Below are 20,055 nucleotides of genomic sequence, written 5' to 3'. Positions count from 1 at the left end.
CTCCGCCGGCAGGCCGACTAGTCCGCGAGGAACAAGGGGGGCGGTGGCGTGTGAACGTTGGCCCCCCTGAGAACGGCGCCGCCGCCGCCGACGACGGCGGCGTCTGCCGCGCTACGACCCAGTCGATCTGTCTCTCTCGCACCTACAGGGGACGCGCCATGAGTGCGAGGGAGACGGCGCAACGAAAACGACTCTCCGAAGCAGTCTGCTGCCGGTGCCTCCCAGATGTTTCACAATGCTAAGCAGCAGAAAAACGCGGCCTCCCCTCCCCCGGCGGCGGGACGCAGCGCACCGACTGATGCCGGCCGAGACAGGACCGCGTCAAAATCCAGAGTTAGCCAATGAGGACGGCCGGTGCTCTATAATCACGTGCAAAGTGACACGTCTACGTGATGTTCAGGAGCGTTCCGTTCGTTACGGTGATTGGGGAAAAAATAGGCTTGGGCAACGCGGCCGGAGGGACAAGACTTTACTCACTGAGGGCGGAAGCAGCCGCGTCGTACACACCTGCAACAAGGACGAAACGAAAATTAAGAAACGAAACAAAACCAGATCAGCTGGAAAAAATAGTTTTCATAGTCAGGTACATTGGTGAAGTTTTTTACCATGAAGTGATGAGTATTTAAAAAACCAGTTGCAGTCAAAAACTTGGTACTTTTGTTTACATTTGCTCGAGGACTTTTCTACGAAAAACCTCACTCTCGAACGCATTTTATCCGTTACGTTGCCCTTTTTTTCTCCGGGCATTCCAGCAGCACACTCCCCGGCAAGGTCAGCGCATCTCCTGACGATCGACTCGGCGCGTGACCAGACAAAGCATCCCACCAAATGCCACCGCAGTGGGCAAAAACGCCAGAGAGAGAGAGAGAGAGAGAGAGAGAGAGAGAGAGAGAGAGAGAGAGAGAGAGAGAGAGAGAGAGAGAGAGACTACTAGGTGCTGCCACGCCCCCCATTCAGGCATTCAGCCCGTCAAGGCTTGTTGGAGGCGCCACCGAATCGGACCGCAACACTCCGACCGGGCCGCGAGGTGCCGCGAGGTGCCGCGAGGTGCCGCGAGGCGGGCTGACCCCGAAGACGCAAAACCGAGATGCGCGCCGCGGGCGGTTTAGGAGACCACTCGGCGACCGGAGGCGGCATAACGACACCGCGAAAAAAAAAAAATCGCTTGCACCGCAACCCACAGAGACTGGTTCAAGAAAAAAGGAGCACATAGGTGCTACACAACACTAAAGGTGAATGCCCTCAACAAAAATTAAATTTTTTTAGAAAAAAAAATTATAAATGATAAAATTGTTGTTGCTTGACAGGTGGGAGAGGGGTGATGCGAGAGAAAGGACGGACGGGCGATCCTGCCGCGTGCATACCTCAGCGACCCGTTCACTGCACTGCGAGGAACGTGCCAAGAGACAAATTCGCTCACTGCATCCCCAATAACTTGCACCATCGCCCAGGAATGCCACGTGCGGTCAGTTGCGTCATTCCGCTCCAGTGCACTCCGGCGGGCCTTGTCCTGGAAGGCCTGGCAGGCCTGGAGAGGTCCGCGCACTGGTCGCCCGGAAAGTGGGGCCCGCTACGGTTCCCCTAGCGGGCCTGCGACGACGATTTATTTCATTTTTTTTCTATTTTTTTGGTTCGCCTGCGACAACTCAATAACAAACTACCTCCATTTTTCCCGCGAACATGCCCCAGGCTGTCACAAAGGCAAAACGGCATCCCGTTGTTGGGCCGCAAGCTCAAGAAAAAAATAATTCATGAATTTAAATATTTGTTAGGTCAAGCGTTGTGAAAGATTCAAACGGTTTTGGGGCGAAATAGTGCCGATCTCAGTGTTTCATTTCGCCGGAAGCATAGGCTTGTTTTTATCAATTAAAATTGTCGAAACTTTGTTGTTGTAATTGAATTTGGTGTTTGCTGCAGTGCCGGAGTGAGGCACGCGGTAGAGATGAGTGGTGGAGCACCCACAAGGCCAAGGGTACCACGTCATGCAACGCGGCTGGATATCGGCTATTGGCAGACTGTCCATCAACTCGTTATTGGCAGTCACGATCTACTTGACCCCGCGCGTCGACCGCGTCCACCGGACGAGCCACCTGCAGCGCCACGGCCAATTAAAGAACGTCCCGCCGGCCGTGGCGTATCACTGGAAATTAAAAAGTTGCTGTACACTGCAAGAAAAAGTGTGAACAGTACAACAAAAGAACAACAAAAACTGTATGATAAAAGTACAACAGGGATTGTAGAAAGTGCAACGAGAATTGCACAAACCACAACGAGGCCTGCACTGCACAGCATATTTTGTACAACAATTGTTGTACTTTGAAAGTAAAATAAACTCCTGACAAAAAAATTTGCCAGAAATTTGTGTACTTTTGTTGTGTTTTTTTTCTTGCAGTGCAGTGTAAAGTCAAGGACCCCAAGTGCTTTAAACCGTCGCCACAAAACTCGCTGCAGCTATCAGCTCGCGCGAGCTGTCGCTTTTTTTCGCAAGACAAATTTGTTGTTTTTTTTTTTTTGGCGCGGTGGCTCCCTTCTTTCGCCAGGAGGCACCCACACCGCGCTTCCGTCCGTAATGATTCGAAAATGACTTCCCCTGTTCGGCGGGCTGCGGTTCGTTGCATAAGCGAATAATGCCACTATGTGTGCCCTTCGCCACAACACAATGACCCGACGAGATGCAGCAGCCGCCTTGCCTGCCTTGCCTGCCTTGCACCCAGCCAGGCAACCTTTAGAGGAACTCCAGCCCACCAATCTGGCGGAGGCATCGCCTGGCATCGCCAACGCTTCCACCTCCTCAACGAACTGTTATCCCTCGTCAGATTCCGGATAAGGCGTAACGCACCTCCCCGTATGACTCGCGCAGAGACTCGCAGCTCGCCAAGGTGAGGCGAGGAGAGGAAATTTACTGGAAAGCCGTCGACAGGAAACCTTCCAGGAGAACAACTTTATACCAAGTCTCAAACTTTTTGAACGACATTAAACTTTTTGCACTTTTTAAATTTTCTACTATTTCATAAGTTACATAGAAAAATTATTATTTTTTGAGCAAGGAAATTCGATTACTTGCCAACCACTGTGGTGTTTCTCCTTTTGTTCGCCCTCGACTCCTTTGCCTTTTCTTGCAGTTCCCTTGTGAGCCGTGTGTGCCCGTGTGTGTGGGGTTGTTGTGTTGCAGGTGCACTAAGTACGACACGGAGTCGGCCGACCTCAGCCGGACCAATAATTGAGCTCGTTTCGAGAAAAGTGCATGACAATACGGTGGGCGGTCGTGACTGCAGCTCATTTGCCTCCCCTATGTCGTCATAGTCGAAATAACAATCTGCTTCCTCGATTACGACGGCCGCGAACGCCGCGAACGAACCAGGCGAAGGGGCACGCCTCTTTTTCAACCTTTATTGTCATCCTCCGTGTTCAATATGGCGAGCGGAGTGGATTTACGTCTCGCGGCGGCGCTCGCAGAATAAGGGCCTTTTCATTTCCGTGACGACATAAATGACGTCACCGGGTTGCGTCGGCCTTCCCGCGCGTTCCGTGACCCGGGTCCGCCATTGGTCCGCCGTGGCGCGCCAGTCCCGGAGTCCGGACGGGGTTCCGACTTGACTGACCAGCCGTCACGAGCCTGCCAAGGCACTGCCGAGGCACTGCCAGGCACTGCAAGGGCCCCGACGGAGGAAGACTCGATGACTCGGTACTTGGAGGAAACGAGGGGCCTTCCGTAACACGCCGTCCAGACACTGTCTTCGCTCAGGCAACCGTTTTGTTTACATTTCGGCAGTCACAAGTTTCGCAGTACAGTTCAAAGACCAAGTACAACCAGTCACGTATTTGCTGACTCAGACACTTGTTGAACGCTCCTCCGCCCCTTATCCAATAATCCATTCCGTACGTAAATTAGTGTGCGTGCTTGAGTGTGTGTGTGTGTGCGGGGCCTGCAACGGATACCGTAGCATGACTAGGTCGTGACAGGAATAAATCGAGGCCCGCTACCTATCTTGCTTATCTACCACTATGTAAACGATTCAAATTTCCCGCCATTGTCGGAGCATTCCTGCATTCGGAGTCGTCGTAACGCGCGTCATTCATCCGAGAGGTTCTTTGCATACGAGATGGACGCATTCCGATGGGGCCTGCCCGGGCCTCCCTGCAGCGGACGTAGACCTCGCAGCGATTCCAGTTCCATTTCCAATCCCGGCCTAGGTCACCGACTGGAGCTGCCCTGCCTGGAGTCCGAAGCTCATTTTCATTTTTAAATATTGTTTTGGTAGAATTGGAGGAAACAACACAACCATTACTTGGCTGTCATGTTCGGTAGTTCATTCCCAAGCATCACCCTCTCGCCACCTTTGTTCAAACTCTGGCCGTTTATCTCGGCAGCCAAAGGCTCAAGACACGTGCAAGACACGCCAAACGTGAGCAGAATGCCAAAGTGCGCGTCTTTTGGGAAGGAAGCGGTGGCCCTGCAGGACCAGTTTTGAAATGCAAATATGGGCGAGTTTGTGTTGGTGAGGTAACTCGGCTTGAAACGTCGCTGTGCCGAAAAGCAAGCCGGCTTTTCATGAGTGTGCAAGTGCGACAATGTTGCCTGGTGCCAGTTTGGTTTAGGTGGCAGCAGTAGAATGTGATGTTTTTTTAAGCAGATTTACCTGCTTCATAACATACCTAGAGCAGTAAAAGACACTCAAAGGTGTTCAGATGGCTTTTTTTTTCGGTCTACGAACCTGACTTGTACTAGTAACATTTTAACTTCGGGGCGGGATTACTTTGTAACCGCGAATGCAGTGCCACTCTCAGTGCGAAAAATGTAAAACATAGAGTCAGTCGGTGACTTACTGCGCGCGTGCTTTTGCGGCTTCTTCTTCTAATCCAGCTCCAAAAACAAAAGGCAAGCTCTTTTTCTGAAGCGGCCCTACCAAAGCCCTGCCAAAGGTACACAGTCTGTCTGCCTGCCTGTCCGTCTGGTCCCAAACCGCGGCCGTCGGGGCGGGACTTTCACTTGATTTGCTGCGGGCAGCGCCGGGGCAGCGTGGGGCACATGGCAATCGGGGCCTCAATCTCTCTGACAGTGTCCACCGACCTGCCGCCACCGAAAAACGGTGCAGTTTGCGCTCAGTCGGTCAAAAACCGACAGTCCAAACTGTTTTCGTGTCGAATAGCTTCAACCTACTCTTTTCAAACTAAATTAAAAAGGTCACGAGTTTTTTTTAGATTTCCTTGACTTTTCCAAAGTTAACCTGCGGCAAAAAAAATTAAGTTCTTTCTTCAGAAAAGTCAAGATTTCGATTGTTTACTTATTTTTGTGTGAAAAGATTGATTTTGTTCCCTATGCTTTCTTTGGTTCCCGCTGACGCGACTCTAATGGCCCAGCGTTCTAGCCCCAAGCGGATGCGGGGCTCCGTTTTCCGTACTGAAGGCCAGCTTTTCCTTGCACACACACACACACAGTGTCACTATTGGATGGGAATCTCTATCCGCACGCTATTCCCAAGGGGACCTCGCTGTGATGGACAATCTATGTGGCTTTGCTACGAAGAAGAGCGGGCGCCACCAGATCGAGAGGAGAGAAGACGAAGACAAGGAGACAGGGTTGAAATAAAGGAGTCAAGAAGAAGAAGAAGAAGAAGAAGAAGAAGAAGAAGAAGAAGAAGAAGAAGAAGAAGAAGAAAGAGCAGCTGCCGTGCGGTGCGCTGCCTCCACCGCTGCCGCGCCCCCGTTTCACATCACCGACTAGAATCGCCAATTTGGCACTGAATCGACGGAACTTGGAATCTCGTTTGTCGGAATCCTTTTGCTTTCCGGGCGACCGGTGCCGCATTCTTCCAGCAGGCTCCAGCCAAGGCTCCAGCCGACTCCAGCGGCGCCTAGACAAAAGCGTCTCGAGTGCATCCGCTCGATTCCGCCGCGGAGAGGGCCGGACTGGGTGCACAGGTTGCCTCGGTGCACAGTAGGCCAGAAGACCGGTGGAGGCGGCCAAAACTCTAGACGCGTTTAGAGCTCCAGAGTCGCTAAATGGGACTCGAACCGAACGTGTGACCCCACCAAATGGACTGCTCTCCGAACGAGAACCCATTGGTGAAGTCACACGTCCGCTTTCGAGTCCCACAGCAGCTCTATTTGAAAACCGAACTTCCTAACGGGATAGTTCTTGACGAAAAGTTGATAAAATTTCTCCGCGAGGCGGCCAGGGACGCTCTCCGCCTTGACACCTGGTGGCACCTCGTGGTTCCGCGACTGATTGCCTTTCACGTTGCCACCTTCTCCGAGGAGCCGCGGGGCACGGCCGGCGCACAGCCCGGACGGCCTGGGGGTCGTAGGCAAGGCGGGGGCATCGGCCGGGACGAGATGCAGAGCACACACACACACACGTACGGCCGGCCGGCAGGTTTCGTTTTACATTCGAGAGAAATCTAACGCGGACTGGCGCCCAGCCAATGATCCTGCTGCATAGCACTGACCACTCTATGCACCCCCCGTGCGCGCGCTCACACACACAGTGCGCTCGGTGGCGATGAAAGTTATCGCAACTAGGCGGAAAAGCCTCGTCATTAAACTCTTTCCTGGGCGGGAAGGCGGCCAAGTACAGTGGCGATTTGCACGCGCAGATAACGCGTGCCTCCTCGCTTTCGGAGTGTGTGTGTGTGTGTGCGTTTCCCGTCAGCAATGGCAGACTAGAGAGCGACATGTCGCGATGCCTTTGAGTGCGTGCGTGTGCGCGTGTGCGTGCGCGGCGTCGGACCAAACCTCACACATGGGAAGGATCCGCGCGCCGCCATGGGAAATGGAGCACACATTTGTACACACACACACACACACACAGGCGCGCGCACACACACACTGCGACACGCCATACGCCTCCACCCGCACACCCAACGACGGTTTGGAAACTGGCCCGAATGCACTTTTTTCCTTCCGCCATGCGGCCCGCCTTAAGTCCTAGCCCTTGTTACACTATTGAAACCTACTCATAATACCCTAGAGGCAAAAAGTCAGCAAGTCAAGGACAGCCGTCCAGCTCATCAGTAAGACGGAATTTTATTTTCAAAAACAAATCATAGGTTGTCCTTGTTTTTCCCTAAAAAAAAAATACTTAAGTTTGTGGCCTTTAGTGCGGAGAGTCACTACCAGCATAGCATGCCGAAGCGCGGCCCAGCGACAACCCCAGCCCCGGCGATACAACCCACATGATGTCACTCCGCGTGTGCGTGGGAGGGAGAGGGAGGACCGCTTTCCTCCGCCTTTCTCTGTCGATAATGTCCTGTTTGGCTTTGCCCGTGGAATGTGGTCGGAGAGTAATGAGATGGTCAAGCCGCGCGCACTCACACACACACACACACACACGCACACACACACACACACACACACACACGGGACGGAAAGTAAAAGTGCGCGGTACGGCCCGCGGGCGCCACCCACCGGCCACGACGAACGCCGTTTGATCCGAGTCGAGCCGGAACACACGAGACGGGCCGGGCTGAGCCGAGCCGAGCCGGGGCGATGGCCGGTGGCCGCGAAGTAGCCAGCCGCTCGTGAATCCTAGGTCAGGGCCAGCGGAGCTAGCGGAGCGGGGCCGCCAGAGCGACACACGACGCGCAGTCTCAACCACCGTGTCGTGCTAATTTCCGCCACCCAAAGTGTGCGCTTTCGTCGCCCTGCCCTCTCTCTCTCTCTCTCTCTCTCTCTCTCTCTCTCTCTCTCTCTCGCAATAATGCCGGCCCGTCTCGTGTGGGGGGCGAGAGAGACAGACGAAGTTCTGTTTTCGAGTCATGCTGCTACATCTAGCCTGGCCCAATTCACCGTCGGCTCCATGGCAGCGTTTTGCAAGCGTGCCGGCTGGATTCGTATGAGAAATTGCTGCCACGAGAGACCGGCAAAACAGCAGGTTTCTACATTGTTACAATTTTTAATCTGCACACTAATTTTGGACATATTGTTCGCTTTGCTCAAATTTCATCTCGATGAGTATTGTTTTGCCAATTTGTTTTGTGCTGAGTACACTATAAAACGTCAGACGCTTCGGGTTCCTTACCGGAGGTCGGTGCGTGCGCCCTCGTCGTGATCGGCTCAGATAGCTCACCTGGGGAATGAGGAAAACAAAAATTAGTCACGAAATATAAAGCGGCAGAAGCAGTCTCGTCCGGGTCCTGGGCACCGAGACAATGGCGCCCGGAAGAGACGTGGCTATTTGCAAAGGGGCCTTGGACGATTTGACCTCACGGCCTCGCACACAGGGGCCGCTCGCTCCGATATGGACACTCCATACACCACTTCATGTGTGTGTGTCGCCGGCGGCAAAACTGCCAGCAGGTACTGAACAAAACACAGCCACAATACACAAATAAACCACTCATTCAAATTTGGCGGGTCGGCCGCTCGCTGTGGTGCCCGGTGGTACCCGGTGGTACCCAGCCGTGCCCCCGCTGCGCAACATGAACAAGATCCCTGGATACATACATGAGCCGCAATGCAGACAAAATAACGCACACAATAGGGGCACGGGGGTTGCGTCACCATTCTGGGCCGGTCCCTCGCGTTTCGGGACGGCCCCCGCATGAAGTAAGAATGCTTTGCAGAACGGCTTTCCGACCGGCCGGTGCGACAAGCGCCTTAGAGTCCCAACCGGTCCGCCTGCTACCCATCCACCAGACACCCCACTCCTCCTTATCCAGTTTGCTCCGGGCCTCCAGGCTCCAGTCGGGCTCCAGTCGGGCCATGGGCGGCCCGGCCTGCCACTTGGGCAGGACCCTCGGGCGGCCCGAACTACTGCATTATGAGTCATCATTGGGACCTCTGGCCGAGACGACGCGTCCACAGGGAAAAGGGTGTCTGCTCCAGCGAACTGCTCAGCACTGTCAGATCCTTGAACCTTGCTCTTCCCTTCGCGTCCCTTCGGGTTAACGCCCTGCCGCCTTCTTTTTATTGCTGTGCTCGCCCAGCAGGCCCGCCTCCAGCGAGCCTCCAGCAAGCCTCAGCCACCTACTGGAGTCTGTCCGAGTCTGCCCGATGGGCCAGGTTCTGGAATGCACGAGCTGTCGCAGCGACCGTCTGCAGACACTTTGGCAGATCACTTCTGACAACTTCCATCCGACTAATCCGAGTTCGCACTGTGCATGATCCTGTTTGGCCGTGGAAAACCTTGGGAGAAACGTTGGCTGGGTCCCTCCCCGCTGGTCGATCCACGTGCGTGCACAGCGTTGGCCAATGCGCGCGAGGCTGGCCACTTTTCACGCACGCGTTGTCCGGTCACTTTTCAAGCGAGCCGGGCGGAGCAAGGCGCAGCCAGGCAGGTCGGGGTCCAGACGCCTTGTTATCCAACAAGCGATACCATCACTTCCCAATCTGTTCGACCACTTGACGGGTTCCACTGGGATAAGTCAGCGCTACCAATTCCACGTGGCAGCGCACAACTCGATTACAGGTGGACGAATCCAGATGGACCTCCGCTAGAAACTCGGGCTACTCGGCCACAGCAGCCCAGCAAAACTACGTGACATTCGTCTTGTCCAAATTTCGTTTTGCTCGCTCCAAAAATTACCTCAGACGTTATCACCTTCCTCCACCCTGACTACTAAATCAGGTCTGCAAGCACTGCCCTCGGGTTCAAGAAGCCTGTCGGAGCGTGCACGTCGCAAGCTCCAGCCTTTCCACCTCATTGAGGCGATGAAAAATTCGCCGCTCAGACCCTCTCCGCCGTCAGGCAGTTCGTTGACTCCTCCGCCGCGGGTGGACGGGGCGGGGCGCGCCAGCCGGGACAGGTTCGGCGGCGCGCTCGACAAGAGCGAGAGTCTGAAAGTAACAAAGTGACGCAAATAAACGTGGAAGAAACGCGGTGCATTTATACCGCATCGTAAAGTACGAGATGGGATTCAGGCAGGCGCTGTCTGCAAATGGAGACGACCCCTTCCTCCGCATGCACGCCGAGCGGGGAGATAGCCGCAAGAATAATAGACTCTGTGTTTCGATGCATCGATTGCACAGCAGCAAGCAGCAGCTTTAATGATGTCACCAGGAGCGCCGAATCAGGTGAATATGAACACAGCGGTGTAGAAATCATGGCGACCTCATTAGTAGAGCTGTCAAGTCTGTGCTGGCAGCCAGGCTCTAGCCAAAACGGACACATTTGTCAGATTCAGCTTGCTAGAACTGTCAGTGAGGACTACTACGGTTCAAAAACAATTTCAAAATCGCCAATATAGCAAACGGCAAACTCGAGGCTTGTTTACGATCACTTGACAGAGCGTGATCGCGGGAAACGATCCCCCTTCAATCCAAGGTAAGAGGCTCCTCGATGACGCCCTTTCCCCTCTCCAAGGACCACACACTCACGACGCGACACACACACCAAGTCCAACTGCAGCGCAGCAGCAGCAGCGAGCTACTCCATGACGAAATCACACAGCACTAGTGGTCAGTGTCATGCGGAGCTCTCCGAAACGGCCGCGTGTGCAGAAAGACCGGCTACTTGCACGGCTCAGCCTGCTCTGGCTGCTCTGCCTGCTTGCCTAATGGGCGAGGTCAAGCAGGGCTCTGCTGCTCTGCTGTCGGGCCAAGGCTGTTTGGCTTTTAAAACGCGCGCTGGAACTGGCGGAGGAAACTTCTGGAACACAACAATCCTTCCCGCGATGAAGGATCTCCCGCAAGTTGCAAGAAGAAGCGGGCTAATAGTCTTCTGCAGTCGTCTCCGCTTCCCGGAGCCACGTCAAATTAAACGGCCGTCCCGATAATTTAATTTCCTCAAACGGGCGCTTGACGGACGAGGGCCGCGTGAAAAAGACAAAAATAATGAAAGTGTCCGATTCGGGGCCACGTCCGTCAATAGTCACGCAGGAATTCCTGGGGGAGTTCCCGAAGGACTGTGCCACTGTCTCGCGTGCCGCGGCTGGCTGGCTGCCGCCCCGCTGCTGCCCGTGGCCAGTGGGCGGGAAAAAGGAGGGCCGCTTTTTATTCCTTGCACCTCTCCCGTTGGAGTAAGTGTCGGCGTGATGCGTCGCGCTCCAGCGGGCTAGGCCATTCTCAGGCATTCGCCGCGAGGGCCCTGCCAGGCCCTGCCAGGGCGCGCTCCCGTTGCTAAGCTTCGAAAACGCCCGCCAATAGCACGACCATTCGATCCGCCAGCGGCCTCTGCTACACTTTCTCGCCGTTTTGTCCTTGGCGGACCTACATATGAAAAACTTGTCTTTTTAGCCGCTTCTTTTTCGGAGTGAGGTGTCATCACGGTTGCATTGTCATCCCAATCGAGGCATACCCTTGCTGCCCGAAATCTTTCATCACTTTTTAGTGACCAGTCGCAGAGCCAGGGCGTTTAGGAACGGACCCTACCTCCGACTCATGGCAGCCCCTAGGGGGTCCCCCTAAATTCGAGTTAGCCGAGGTTAGGGAGAGACGGTACCCACGGCGCGGCTCCCTCACGCCATGCCGCCCACCAGGAATCACATTCATCATTAATTACCGTGTCGCTTCCAAAAGGGAACCGCCGACTTTCAATTTTCTCCGTCTGCGCGGCCCGAACGCGAGGGGTCTTACGCGCGGCCAGTCCTCGATTCAAGAAGACTTCAACACCTTTCTTCTTCTTCTTCTTCTTCTTCTTCTTCTTCTTCTTCTTCTTCTTCTTCTTCTTTTCTTTGTTCATCTTCTTCACCTTGTTCATCTTCTTAAACTTATTTCATCTTCTTTACCTTGTTCTTGGCCACCTTTCTTCGCCATCTTCTTTGTGCTCTTCACCTTGCTCATCTTCTTCACCACCTTCTATGAGTAACCCTGAGGAAAACTACCCTCTTAGGAACAGTAGAGGCATCCATGGGAGTCATTGCCCTTGAAGTAACAATGGTATACTGCGCCGAAGATCCACAGCAGAATTTCAACAGTGCTCGGGCGATTGTGGAAGCTGATCGAACTCTTCAGTTTTATTCCACTCATGTGCCACCGAGCTTTGATGTTCCTTCTCGTCGGCATGATTTCACTCGTTTCACTCGGAGAGGCCCGAGAGGGCAGGGCCGGCAGGGCAAACGTCTTTGGCCATGACGCGCCCAGCAGACGTCACTCCTCGAGATCCGATCGGTAAAAGCAGGGCATGACGGTAGGAGGCGACGCGACTAGCGAAACAATGCCGTGACTCTCAAATTCCAGCTTGGCCGCTCACTCGCTCGGCCGGGTCATCTCAGCCAAAATGATACGCCATGCGTGTCGCCCCAGAGAAAGGCACCAATCAAGCGTCGTTTAGGACAACCCCAGCATTAGCGGCTGCCGCATTCGGAAAAAATCAGCACTGGATTGGGGGTAGGAGCTGCTTCTGCTCACTGGCTGAATTGAGTCTGTGGCATTCAGTTTCGGAAAATGTTGAGCCCTCCCTCAAGTCGCCAAATCACCACATTCTCTTGAACCTCGTGAAAGTCCTCTTGACTGACAATCGTCGGCCGCCCCGCCCCGCCAGAGGGTAGCAGTATGCAGGTCAGCCCAGCCTCGCCAAGCCAGTGAAGCCTCGGCAAAGCCTCTGCACGACAAAGCATCGCTATGAAAACACCATCGCGGCCAGCGGAGCCAGCGGCGTGCTGCAGCGGCACACTTTTGCCCCTTCCTGCCTTCATCGCTTTCTTGATTCAATTTTCAGCGCCCGCAGAAACGTCTTCGGACACATTCCAGCTTACAAAAGAAGGCGGTGGTTCGTGCGGTGAACGCGGCTAGCCGAAACACAGGACCGTTCTTCAGCATCTTCATCGCCCTCTTCAACGACAATCGTAGCACAGTGGAGTACAGTTGGCTGTGGCCGCTCCGACTACGCTCCAGTGAGGCTCGAGAGCGATTTTTCCCTGTCGCAGACCCGCTACACTCGATTCGATGCGGGGCTATTTTATTGACGCCTTAATTACTTGGGTCAGACAAGCGCGAAGATACATCTAGGCACGTCCCGTGTATGTGCTCCTTACAACCGCACAGACACACCCGCAAACAAACAGACAGACAGACAGACAGAGATGAGAAACTTGTGCGGTCGTGGGGTCCAGCCCACACGCTAGCGGCACGCACGCACTTCATTAGCTTTTGGCCGACGAGGGGAACCGAACCTACGTCCTGCGGTCTCCAGTTGACACGTCGGATGGAAACACACACACACACACACACACACACACACACACACACACACACACACAGAGGCTGCGGGAATTTCTCCTGGCTGGGAAGTACCCGCACCTTATTTGGCAACCACAGCCGCTCGGCGGGGGGCAAGAGTGCCCAGGCAGTGCCCAGGCCACAACACATCCTCATGGGCGGCCAAGGCGGAAACGGGGGATTCAAACGCGTGGACCAGAGTGGCGGGAAAACACCGACCCAGGCGACAAAAGCGTCGTCCTCTCCCTCCCCCCTCCCTCTCTGGGTTCTCTCATTAGACCAAGCCAGGTGGTCCGATCCGGTCACTTATTCCACCCTGGCCGCCCCAAGAAGACCACGAGCTCCCCTGGGGCATGTTCCTTATGGATGACCCTCTACCGTGAGGGTCCGCCTCAGACCACCGGACACACACACATACACGACGCCGCGCGGGATGAACCCATTTCTTTCCAGTCTTATTTTCGTTCTCGCTTCCTTGTTTTCGCACCGCCGACCGGAAACCCGATTCAGGAAGTGCGAGAGAGAGAGGCAGAGAGGTGAACGGCACGACGCGGCATTCTCCTGTTATGGTCACGAGGTGAAGGCCACCCTCCTCGGTCGGAAGAGCGATCGGGAGGGGAGGAGGCGAGAGTGCGCCGTTTTTCATACGAGCGTGACTTACTAGTATCGAACCTACTTACAAAAAATTTAATTCCAAAGTTTGAAAATGTACGAAAAAAGAAAATAACTTCCGGATTTGAAAAATTAAGTTTTTAAATTTTACAAAATTACGTAGTTTTTTTTTCCTTTTTTTTTTGAAAGACGATTGTCAAATGTGACATTTTTCTGGTTTGGAAACCTCGACTCGGCAATCCTTCCCCGGGGCGCAGGCAGGGCCAAGGCAGGGCCGAGGCAGGGCGACGGTCCCAGCCCATTATGATGGGCAAGGATTCGCCTCCCGCGGGGTATTGATCAGCTCGCTGGCCGTGGACTCGGCCGGCCGCGTCCGAGCGTCTCTCTCGCACTCACTCGAAGGCTGGGACAGGCAGAGAGAGCGAGAGAGAGGGAAAGAGAGATTCGCTCGCAGCCCGGCGGACTGGCTTGTCGCGGCCAACGCCCATCCCGACCTCCGCGACGGCCGAGGCGACGGCCGACCGGTCGCCTTGGCGTGGCGCGTTGCCGATGCACCTGCACTAATTAATGCGATTCAATCAGCACGGACGGACGGGCGGACGGACAGACAGACAGGCAGACAGACAGACAGACAGACGGCACTACAACGGTGCCGTCGCGGTGCTTGACAAAGAGTTCGCTCAGTCGGAACAAACGAGGAGACGAAGAAAGGCATCACACAGAACGGGCTGCCACTGCAAAACGGCGAGCACCGCGCGCCGCTCAGCCAAACAAGGAGCCTAGGTGCGCCCTATCCACACGCGGGCAAACAGACAGACAGACAGACAGGCAGACAGACAGAGGGCACTTCCTCACGGCGACCCACCCTTCAAAACTGTCGCGAGACACAACGGCCCCGCTGTGCCGGAGAAAGGTGTGCCACTGCAGAGCGCTGCGCGGGGGCGCGGCCGGGCTTGGCCGGGCCGCCTCCGTCTCTCTCGCACTCGCGGGGCCCTCCCTGGAGGTGCGAGAGAGACGGCAGACAGGCGGTGTGGGCGGCCCTTGAGTCGTTCTCGGCCAAGCCAGTGACAAGGCAGCTCAATCAATGCGCTTCAAAAATGTGCCGCCGCGGTGGCGTCGCGCCGCGTCGCCGTCAGTGCTGCCAATCATCCCGAAATTGGACAGAAAATAGCGGCGCCGATCCGACCGGCAGGCAGTTTGGCCGTCAGAGTCTGTCTCTCTCGCACCCGCCGCCCCACGAGAGAGAGGGACAGTCCGCTGGGTGGCAGCCCTGCTCTTATTGGGGAAAGTGGAAAGGCACTGATGAGCTTTGCTTTTGGCTTTTCCCTCGCAGGCCGCAGGCGGGGCACACCGCACTGCACCGCACCCGGCCGCCGAAGAAAAGCTGTAGCACTTGAGAGCCAACCATTTCCAGAACCTTCACTGCGAAAAGCAAAATGTTGCAGTCACTTCACGACAAAATCGTGCAATGATGGACATTTTTCACAGATGACAACTTTTGCGCCAATCGACGATGCTTATCACAGCAAACTTTTTGGAAACAGGCGTGACAACATCGATAATACCATCACCGGGCGACCTGGCTTTGATGACACTCTTGTATACTAGGAGAGAAAAATTGGCCTTGACATTGTCGCCAAAATGACAACGAAATATTTTCACAGCCATCTTTTGGTGCTGCCTGGGGCCCCACTGGGGCACTGCCGTGCCTTCGGGGCTCCGTGCCGAGTCCACCGTGGTCTCCATTCGACTCGTTCGGCGATCGGGCCGCAGACCGATGCCGAGGGTCTCGCTCTGTCTCTCTCGCACTCCTGGGGCGTCCCGCACAGGTGCGAGAGAGACGGAGCGACGGCTCTCGGAATGAGTCTGCTGACCACGCGCCACCGTTATCACTGTGACCAAACAGTTATCCAGCCACCAAGGCGTGACCGGCCCGGGCGCGGCGCGCAGGAAAGAAAAAACAAAAACACACCAAGACACCAAATGTGTGTCAAATTTCCCCGTTTCTTCTCGTTGTTCTTCAGGAAAATCGACTGCGTTCCAAACTGTGGCCACATTGTATAGCATTTTCTGGTGCAAATTTAATTTATTTTCCTGCATCCTGCACGACATTGGCGGCTGCAGTTACGCCGCCCGGCCAAACCGGACCGCGACAAAACGGCCCGCGACACGAAATAAAGAATATGGTCCGTCGGGATGAAAAACGGCTTACTGCTGGAGCAACGCAAGGGTCTTGTTTACCTTTTTTATGAATTTTAATTAGGCCTCCGTGTGTGTGGGGGGGGGGCACACATCATTAGCACTGTCGCAATGCTGGTGCGGGTACCCCCAGGGCCGCACTGCCCGAAAGTACGTAGTAGCTCTGTGTGGTGGAGCACGCAGCCACACACAGAGAGAGGGGGCAATCCATGATAAGAAAAGACAAAGAGGGAGGGACGGGGGGGGGAGAATTGGGGCACAACTCATCATAAAAGCCGTAACGGTCCCGAAGCCGACGAGACTGCCCGTCGTAACGAACGCTCGGGCAAGTCCAGCCGAGCGCCGTGAGGCTAGGCAGCCGGTGGGGGCTGGCGGACACCCGAGTAGCGCGGGCCGGCCTACCTGCTCGGCGTCCCTGACCGATGTCGTTCTTAAATTTTTCCCCCTTTTTAATAGTGCACTGCCAGGCACCTAGACGGGGCCCAGAGGACAGGGCGCTGCACAGCGGTAGTCCCAACAGCTGCCCACCACCTGACGGTGGGGCACGCTAGACGCTATGGGCCCCGGGGCCCCGGGGGGGAGGGGGAGAGGCATCCTGCTTAGCCGAGGTCATGGAAGGGTTTTTCCAAGCGACCGTCCTATTTCCAGTCGCACGTCGACACAGTGGTCCACCGCGGGGCGCTGCACGGCGAGCGAGCGTGCTCTGGTTCAAATGAAGGGGCCTCCCTTGAGTGCAGGGGCATTTTGACATGAGGTCGTTTCGCGTCTAGGAACTCCCTCAACCCGTTAGCACCACTCCCAAATGTTTGCGACTTCCACAAAGATATGTTTATTTTTCAAAACATTCGCGCGCAGTCTCGACGCGGATTGGGCACTGCGAAGCCATACTGCTGACTGGCTGCCCCATCTCGGCGGGGAGGCACCGCCGGCACCGCCTCAGGGTACCTCAGGGGCCGCCCGGCCACGCTAAATCAAGCTCTACTTCGCCGCGGCCAGCGTTCCCCGACAGTGCACTGGCTTATCGGTGCAGCCAGGTGACCCGATTGTGTCGCCCTCTGCCGAATCAATTAGCTAATGGATCCGTCTTTATTTCCGATGGCCCCCACCAGAAGACTGATTCCGGGAGTCGTTTTCGTCGCTCTGTCCCTCTCGCACTCACGGGGCGCCCCGTGTAGCTGCGAGAGAGACAGGGCGAGACTCTCCGTGTATACAGGGCGTGGCTCGGTGTGGCTCCAGTGGGGTCAGAGGGACGTCACCGCCGTGACTCACACTGCGGTCGACCGCGGCCTCATTGAATAATGACATCCATACTCTCGGATGTAATGCTATTCCGGCGGTGTGACCCCTGACGCCAGTAAGCGCGAGTCCAGCTTTCAACGACTCGTTTTAAAACAAAATTAATCATCCTCATGTTTTTTTACAGTAAGTTTTTACTTTTTTCACAGCAGATTTTGGTTCATTTTTTTCATTTCCATACCTATTTCTATTGTTTTTCATACACTTATTTTCCAGAGTCGTCCCTTTTGTTGTTGTTTCTACTTGACGGTCGTATGGCGGTCGCTGCGTGTGCGAAATGGATTGAGCTTTCTTCGCTGGCACGACACCTTTTCGGAACGCCCTTCCCGTTCGCCTTTCCCCGTTTGGCACTCAAACGCGACCAGCGCGATTGGCTGAGCAAACGTCGCCGAGAAAGCCGCGACGTGGCGGGCGGGGGGGGCGGGGCGGGGCGGGGCGGGGCGGGGCGGGCCGGGGCGACGCCTAATGTGATCATAAAGACACGATAAATCCACATCAGGCCCGCACCGCTCCGCACCCGTGTGTTTATTCTAGCCATTGGCGTGGCGGCCACAGTTACTCAGGCTTCATGGCTAACTTGCCGACGTTGACGAAGACCATCCGGACGGGGAAAAGGTGGACAAACGGCAAGCCGATCCTTGGCCCCGTGCACAGTGGGCCAGAGGACCGGCGGAGGCGGACAAAACTCTAGACGCGTTTTGAGCTCCAGAGTCGCTAAATGGGACTCGAACCGAACGTGTGACCCCACCAACGGATTCCTCGTTCGGAAAGCAATCCATTGGTGGGGTCACACGTTCGGTTCGAGTCCCATTTAGCGACTCTGGAGCTCAAAACGCGTCCGGGATCTCGACCACGACCACCGGTCTTCTGGCCCACCGTGCGATTGGGTCGATCCCAGCCGAACCCGTCGTAAGTTTAGTCACGGTGCTGCCGCTGTGACGAGACACCAACGATATTCGCGCGCGATACAAGGGGTGTTGTAACCGTCCCCGAAACCACTCACCACCGCGTATGACACGCCTTCGCTATCGCTTTCACCAATCTTCCTTCGGGAACCACGAAGAGCAGAGGCCGGGCAGAGGCCGGGCAGAGGCCACCGACAGGGCCCCGCCCCGACGCCTCGAACAGCGACGCCCAGCCGAGCGGTTCAGAAGAGTCGTTCCGTCGCCCTGTCTCTCTCGCACTCACGGGGCTCTCCGTAAGGGTGCGAGAGAGACAGAGCGATCTTCTGCACCGCTCGGCTGCGACGGACGCGACACGCGGACCCAGAAGGGCGCCCAACTGCGTGTAAACGGACCTGTTCGACGCGGCCACGCGGTCATCGGCTAGTCGGACATTCGGACTCAAACAACAAGAAAGAACAAACAGTTTGAGATTTCTGTTTTCGCGGTAAAAACGGTTCCTGCTTTTCCCAGGAACTCCCTGGAAATCGACCAGGTCTCTACCATAGGCTTCCTGGGAAAACCAGGTACCGTTTTTACCGTGTTAAAAAAAATTTATTTAAAAATTGAACTTTTAAAAAATAAAATTGGTATTTTTTGTTGGAAAAAAAGGGTAAAGGGAAAGTTTTTCCGATTTTTCGCTGCCTCTCCGCACCTTTCCTCGCGAGGACCGGCGACCCACCCGCGCGAAAATAGCACAAAATTGGTTGCCGCGCGCTGGCGCGTCGCTGTCCGTCTCCGCAGGCTCCGAAGCCAGTAATGTGGCGAGCACGGACGGACGCCTCGCCCTGCGTGCGCCCTGCGTGCGCCCTGCGTGCGCCATGCGCATGTGCGTTGCCCAGGTAATGGACCGCGGTGAGTTGTTGTACCTCGAGCCGCGTCCGGGGGAACGGCGACGAGGAAACCACTAAAAACGCACTCACCACGTCCGCGTGAAGCGTTTGCACTTCGGAGAGTCGCTTCGCTCGCACGCCGCTCACCTGCGACGAACCTCTCTCTCTCTCTCTCTCTCTCTCTCTCTCTCTCTCTCTCTCTCTCTCTCTCTCTCTCTCTCTCTCTCTCCGGGTGCTTTACGGGCGGGAACGAACGCAGCGTCGACGCGCCGAGGGCAACAACACGCACCGTGCTTTGCATACGGGAAAAATGGCCGTGCTTAATATCAGCTGGAATTTGGAAAAAGAGCACAACCCAGCAAAGGCATCCAAAAAGAGAAATTGAAAGACCCGTGGGCAAAAATCACGATTTTTAGACAAATCAGCATCAAAACTGTCCTGTAACTTCTTTTATTTTATTTTTTTGCAAGACTAACGTGAGTTGTCTTTTTCCACTATCAATGAGGGTCTCATTCATTAGTGAGAGGCTCAGCCACTCCGAGGGGCAGATCCAGCAAGGTCTTGAGCAGTGCGTAGCCAAATGGGTCTTGCTCTGCGACTAAAACATTCTCTCTCTCTCTCTCTCTCTCTCTCTCTCTCTCTCTCTCTCTCTCTCTCCTCTCTCTCTCTCCGACAATCCAGGCCGGACCTAGCTCCGCTCGCGCCACTTGGACGCATGCAAACGACAACGAGGCGATGCTCTGTCTCTCTCGCACTGCTGCGGGACGCAGGGCGACGCACCGCGAGTGCGAGAGAGACGGACGCAGCCGTAAATAAAGAGACACGGGGCCGCATCAGTCAGACGGAACGAACGGAACGGGGCTACCGCCGAGCCCGGACTGAGATTCGGATCTCGCGCTGTCTCTCTCGCACTCACGGGGCGTCCCGCTGGGGTGCGAGAGAGACAGAGCGAGTGCATCAGCCTGCAGCCGAGGCGGCGGCGGTCGCAGTTCCGGTGGCGACGACGCGCTGAGCACGGCGATGACGGGGTGCGTCACGGACTAGCCTAGCTTGGCCCAGCCCAGCGCAGCGTCAGG

At 55.5% G+C, this 20,055-nt stretch overlaps 1 protein-coding gene across 1 annotated transcript in view; it reads right to left on the bottom strand.

Moving 5' to 3' along the window:
• Positions 1-20,055, bottom strand: part of LOC117653242 — a 45,857-nt gene that overhangs the window by 20,929 nt on the left and 4,873 nt on the right. The window contains 1 exon segment of the mRNA XM_034398784.1: positions 478-507. The gene's annotated coding sequence lies outside the window, so the exon portion shown is untranslated.

This window comes from Thrips palmi, unplaced genomic scaffold, assembly GCF_012932325.1.
Source record: "Thrips palmi isolate BJ-2018 unplaced genomic scaffold, TpBJ-2018v1 HiC_scaffold_10, whole genome shotgun sequence".
NCBI lineage: Eukaryota > Metazoa > Arthropoda > Insecta > Thysanoptera > Thripidae > Thrips > Thrips palmi.
Note: the sequence above shows the minus strand (reverse complement) of the source record. Positions and strands in the feature narration are given on the sequence as shown.